Raw genomic sequence first — 6,351 nt, 5'->3', positions numbered from 1 at the left:
CTCTGGTGGGGAAGCTGGTCCTGATTTGCAACTGCTGCTCTGGGAGTCCCCGCTGGCCCCTTGCTTCTGGGGTGTCCCCCTTGGGTCGCCCCTTGCCCTGCCCATCGGCGCCCCCTTCTGTGAATCTTCCGATTCGCTGGAGAGGCTCATGGAATCTATCGGGCTGCTGTCATATTCTCCTACGCTGCCCTCGGATTGCTCCCCCTCGCTTTCCATCTCCTCTCCTCCCTGCGCTCCCGCTGAGTCCCTGACACTTGGTATGTTACAAAAGGCAAAAAAGAAAACATGCAGCAAATGTATATTCTGGTTTAGTGAACAGCCAATCTCATACTTTGCTCTATAGTGTAGGACGGCTGTGGAGGGTTCCCTCCCTTCCTTTAAGTCTTAATTGATGGGGAAAGTGTGAATCATTCTCTGCTTCTTACTGGAGCTGTTTCCCTTTGCATCTATGGGGCAGATTGTTTTTATCTTGCTTTTTGGTTTCGACCAAACTGGTAAAATGACTCTTGATAAAAAATAGTACACAAGTTAAACTCAAACCACCCAAAAATCCCACTGGCCAAGCAGTATCAAACTTCGGTCAAATACCAAAAGTCTGTCCTAAAACCTAATCCAGGCTTCCTCAGACTCGGCCCTCCAGATGTTTTAAGACTACAATTCCCATCATCCCTGACTACTGGTCCTGCTAGCTAGGGATCATGGGAGTTGTAGGCAAAAAAACATCTGGAGGGCCAAGTTTGAGGAAGCCTGACCTAACCGAACATAATTTGACCATGTTCATGAATGCAATGAGAAGACCTGGTAGGCTACCCTAGGGAAGGTATTCCAAAAGAATACCAGGCTTCTCTGTTGCTGCCCCCAACCAATTGTTCTGTTCTATCAATATCTTGCTATGCTTAAAATTCTATCCACTTCATAGCCGCATCCTTTCCCCATTTCTGTCCTTCTGTTTGTCTTGTTCCAGCCATCATTTTCATTTCAGGTCTTTGTCCTATCCTGTCTGAAGAAACCTCCTGACCCCTGGGCTCCCTTTGCCTCTTGTGTCTTCCTTGGAAACCTTGGAAACATGTTTTTCTCATATGCATTAGAGTCATGTAAAGTCAGCATTACCATGAAGTTGCCAGTTTTATAAGTTGGAGATAGAGCTGTGTCACAAGTGAGAAACTAAGCTTTGCGTACTTCACAAATCAGGTTTTCTGAGGTAAATTCTTCTTTTCCAGAATATGACTTAGGTGCACTCTGGGAGGTGAGTTACATCTCCTTTAAAAGGTATAACCTGAGTTTGTAGGAGAGATGGAAATGAGGGGAGACCTTTGAAAATTCTGCGGATCGTTTTGAGATCTTTTCAGCCACAGAAGTTCTGTTGTAAGAACCCAGCTTTATATATCAGAGGCCTGAACAAAAATATTTGATGAAAAAGCTTTTAAGAATTAAAGAAAAGTTTTCACCCTACCAACTGTCACAAGGGATTGACATTTTAGAAGTGTTTCTGAAACTTAAAGTGTGACATTACTTTTTTCCTCCTCTTCTAAAAGCCTTTTAATTTAATTCTATTTGCATCAAATACAATGTGAAACACTGACTTTGTAACAAGGGGGAAATGAAAGAAACGTTTGAAGGAGTCTTAAATGCATTAAATCTAAAACAGCTATGTTCCTAGCATACATTAAACATTTTCAGGAACTTCAGAAATGTGCATATAAAAAGAATATCATGAGGGGAATAGGCACAATTACTTCTGGGTGTTCAGCCTGTTGATTTGACAGGATATATAAAAGCACTCATCAGGTGAAAACAAAACATTTGATACCAAAATTGTGCTTAGTCTGCTGGGGGAAAGTATTTCATGTGAAAATGACACATAAAGCCTTTCTTATCAGGAAATCACTTTCCTGCTAAGCCATCAGGCTGATCTGTGGCATGTATATGTGAACAGCAAACCTGATTCTGATTTTGGTTACAGATCAACATCAAAATAGAGATTGCGTCAGTCACATTTACCAGTCTTGTTTTTTGCATCCTGCAGTTCCCACCAGAACAAGCATGAAAATCAAAAGTTCATGTTATATTTTACTAAGAAATTTTTAGGAGAAAAATAGTTCTTTTTAATCAGGCATTCAAAGATTACAGATTTCCAAAATTATTTTCAAGTGTGGGGCTGTATCTGTTTACATCCAGTGCGTTCCCACAAGTTTGGGAAGCGGTGTATGCATATTAGCCATTCGCTGTACCTGTCATTTCTTATAAAATGCTATACTCAAATGCATCTCCCCCCCCCCCCATAAAAAGCTTCAGTTTGAAATGAGTAAAAGAATGACCTAGCTGCGTTTTAAGCAGGTAATGTCTACACAGCCTGGATCTCTGCCTGGCCCGAGAGACAATGGAGTGCACCTCAAGGGGTGGTCAGATCTCTGGAGACTCACAGTGCCTGCTGTGGCTGAAGAGACCGGTAACTTGTAACTACTGCTTGCTGTGTTGTTTTTGCTGCATTAGTAGCACCGAAGTGACCTCTCCGGGGCGTAAGCCTGGGCAGTGAGTATGGAGGTCCTGGGTTGCCCAGACGACAAGACCTGGCCCCTCGCCCCCGTCCTCACTGATGTGATTCAGAGGAAAGCAGAGCAATACAGTGGTACCTCTGGTTGTGAACAGGATCCGTTCCGGAGGTCCGTTCACAACACGAGCAGAATGCAACCCACGTCTGCACATGCGTGGGTTGCGATTTGCCGCTTCTGCGCATGTGTGTGACGTCATTTTGTGCCTCTGCGCATGCGGCGAAACCCAGAAGTAACCCTTTCCGGTACTTCCGGGTCGCCGCGGGATGCAACCTGAAAACGCTCAACCTGAAGCAAACGTAACATGAGGTATGACTACATTTAACACCAGCTTGGCTGCAGGAGTTGCCGGAAAGAGACATACAAGGCGCCATCCCAACAGTCTTAGGGATTCCACTCCACATTTGTGTAGGCTTTTCTCCTTAGCCTTTTCTTCACTTGAAGATGACCCGCAAGGCTGCGGAGAATTTTGGCACGTGTAGGTTGACATCCCACAATATTACAAGAGCAATGCAGTGGGGAGGGCAGGGAGATGCTCCCTGATTTTGGAGCTCTGCAACCTGCCGCTCTTAAACCTTCCTGCCATTATGAGATATGTGGGAGCCCATGTTTAGCAGTCAAGAGGAAGGGCATGGTGCCTGGTCTTCATCAAGGTAGCAGAAGGTGATTTTAAAAGTAGTTTTAAACCCAAGGGTTAAAGGTTAAATAGGCTTGGGCACAATGATGAGACCAAAACAAAATGGTGTTCCACAGAGAGCAGCAAAAAGCAGAGAGGAGACAGAAAAAACTTAACACACTAGCCAGGGAAAATAAATAGATAATATGGAAAAGCTGGAGGTGGGAAATGGAAGCTTAATATACAAAGAAAAGAGAACAACATTAGCATCAGCTGCTTTTCTATTCCTTCCATAATTTCATAGTAAATAAAAATACAAGGATTGAGAGGTTTTTTTATGGCATTTGTTTAGATTAAATGACGTGACTTACATTTCAATATAACAATTTTGAAAAAAATTGCACAGAATCCGTATCTTCTTGCTACAATGGCACACTACATGTGTGCTTTTATACCAAATAATAAAATAGTACAGGAAACTGACACCTTTTGAATAACAAATAACGGAAGAGTCAGACTCAACAAAGGGCAGGTTTCTGTGATTAGACACAGATAATACAGAAAGTCTGAAATATGTATTGGAAGCCAAGTTAGGCATAGAAATAGGTGAGGTGCAATGGAATTTTAAGTGCCCCCCCCCCAAAAAAAGACCAAGAACAGTCTGAGAATGGGTGAGAGAAAATTAAAAATAGTCCACTCAGCTGTAGTTTAAGGGTGCTGGAAGTTGTAGCTCTGTGAGGGGTAAATTGCCCCAGGATTCTTGGGGGGGGGGGGGGAATGTGTACTTTAACTGTATGTTGTGCATGCAGCCCAAGTATTCCGTTTTCTGACAGAATGGACAGTTACAAAATTGTGACTCACCTGGTGGCCATTTTGAAGAAGGGGATGCAATAAATCCCCCAAATAAGTACATTAATAATGGGGGAGGCAGCCCTACAAATAATTGGGACCCAAGTTGTTCTGGGTTTTGTAAGTAGCCGTCCGAACAGAACCATTCTTGGGGAAGCGTTTTAGCTCTGTTAGAGGATCTGGCTTTGCATGCAGAAAGCCTGAGGTTTAATTTCTGGCATCTTCAGGTAGGACCAAGAGAGACCCATGTCTAAAGCTCTGCAGAGCCTCTGCCATTCATTGTAGTGAGCTAGATGGGTGAATAGTCTGATTCAGCTTATATTCATATATTACATCAACTGCTTATATTCCTATATTACATCAACATGGTCCCCAAGAGAAGCACTGCTTACAACCCTTGTGGCCACATTCTGCTCTCAGATTATCTTCACAAGTAGCCTCTTGCAGAGAGCATGACAGTAATCTAAACATGAGGTTAAAGTAAAGGTAAAGGGACCCCTAACCATTAGGTCCAGTCGTGACCGACTCTGGGTTGTGACGCTCATTTCGCTTTATTGGCTGAGGGAGCCAGCGTACAGCTTCCGGGTCATGTGGCCAGCATGACTAAGCCACTTCTGGTGAAGCAGAGCAGAGCACGGAAATGCCGTTTACCTTCCTGCCGGAGCGGTACCTATTTATCTACTTGCACTTTGACGTGCTTTCGAACTGCTAGGTTGGCAGGAGCTGGGACCGAGCAACGGGAGCTCACCCTGTCGCGGGAATTCGAACCGCCGACCTTCTGATCGGCAAGTCCTAGGCTCTGTGGTTTAACCCACAGCACCACCCGCATACCAAAACTAGAGCTCAAATAAGCTGAAAATAGGCCCTCCGTTGCCACCTGGGATTCCAGGAATTGTGCCGAGTTGAGGAATACTTTCAAGCTACATGCTGATGTTTCCATCGGCAAACTACTTCACCCAGAGTTCTAGACCTGATTGCCACAATCCTACACATGCTTACTTGGGACAAAGCCTCCTTGAACAAAGTGCAACTTCTTTCGCAGTAAACATGCGAAGGATCAGACTGCAACTATGCATCCCATGCAAACTTTTTACAAAGGCTGTTCTGCCTTTCTTGTCCAGATATCAATAGGTGGTGAATATCTCCATGGTGTGAAAAGCTTCGCTTGCTGATTTCTGTGTATCAGTCTGTTCTGACGGATCAAGAAGCACCAGGCTGGTAATACGACTTTATGTTTGTAACACAGCTAATTCACTGTTGAAAAAGGAGGTGAGCGCAGAAGCACCTTGCTTTGCCATTCCATTATTTTTAATACTTTCTAAGTTTTGAGGTAATATTACTGGTGCTTCTATGTACTACCAATTCACAAGGTAAAGCTGGACAGGAACAGGAAAATGTTTCTCCTTTGAAGGTTCTGTATTGGAGCTGTTTCCAAAGTGACTTTTCAACTCAAAATGTCAAAAATATTTTCAAGATTGACCTTGGCAGCTGTTTGTTTCCTGATTTGGAAAAAACCCCCCACAAAAAATCCGCCAAAGAAAATATTCACTTACAGATAGTCAGGTGTACGTCATTCTTTGACTGCCAAGATGCTCATTTCTCTTTCATGATTCAGAATTAATAAACATCAAAGAAATGTTAATATGAAGCTGTCTTAAGCCAACCTGAGGCAGAACAGGAGGTCATTTCATATTATATTCAAAGCCCAATGTTATGATTTGTGTTAATCTTTACCTTCGAGGGTCATTAATAAATTCCCTATTAATATTCCCTGCACTCTTCTTTTGTTTATGCAAGACTAACTGGATCTATTTGCAATTTTGCAATATTGTATACATTTCTAAAAATATGAATACAGTGGTACCTCTGCTTGTGAATGGGATCCGTTCCGGAGGCCCATTCGCAACCTGCAAATAACGCAACCCGAGTCTGCGCACGCATGGGTTGTGATTTGCCGCTTCTGCGCATGAGCGTGACATCATTTTGCACGTCTGCGCATGTGCGAGCGGTGAAACACGGAAGTAACCATTTCTGGTACTTCCGGGTCGCCTCAGGACGTAACCTGAAAATGCACAACCTGAAGCAAACTTAACATGAGGTATGACTGTATATACGAGTCCTCTGCTTGCTTCCTGATAATCTCATTTGAATAACGGGGAAATAGATTATTATTTTCTTGCCTGACCCCCTGATTGTTCTTACAAACAAACACGTAAACCAGTCCTTTTAGCTTAAAATGGTATAAATCATGAAGGATCCAATCCGCTATTCACTTATGATCAGCTCCCTTATTGTTTGTTTGGATGGCTCTAAAAGGGTTTTTTCTTTCAGATT

This window comes from Podarcis cretensis (assembly GCF_951804945.1).
Source record: "Podarcis cretensis genome assembly, chromosome: 4".
Taxonomy (NCBI): domain Eukaryota; kingdom Metazoa; phylum Chordata; class Lepidosauria; order Squamata; family Lacertidae; genus Podarcis; species Podarcis cretensis.
The sequence above is the reverse complement of the archived record's forward strand: the minus strand, read 5'-3'. Positions refer to the sequence as shown.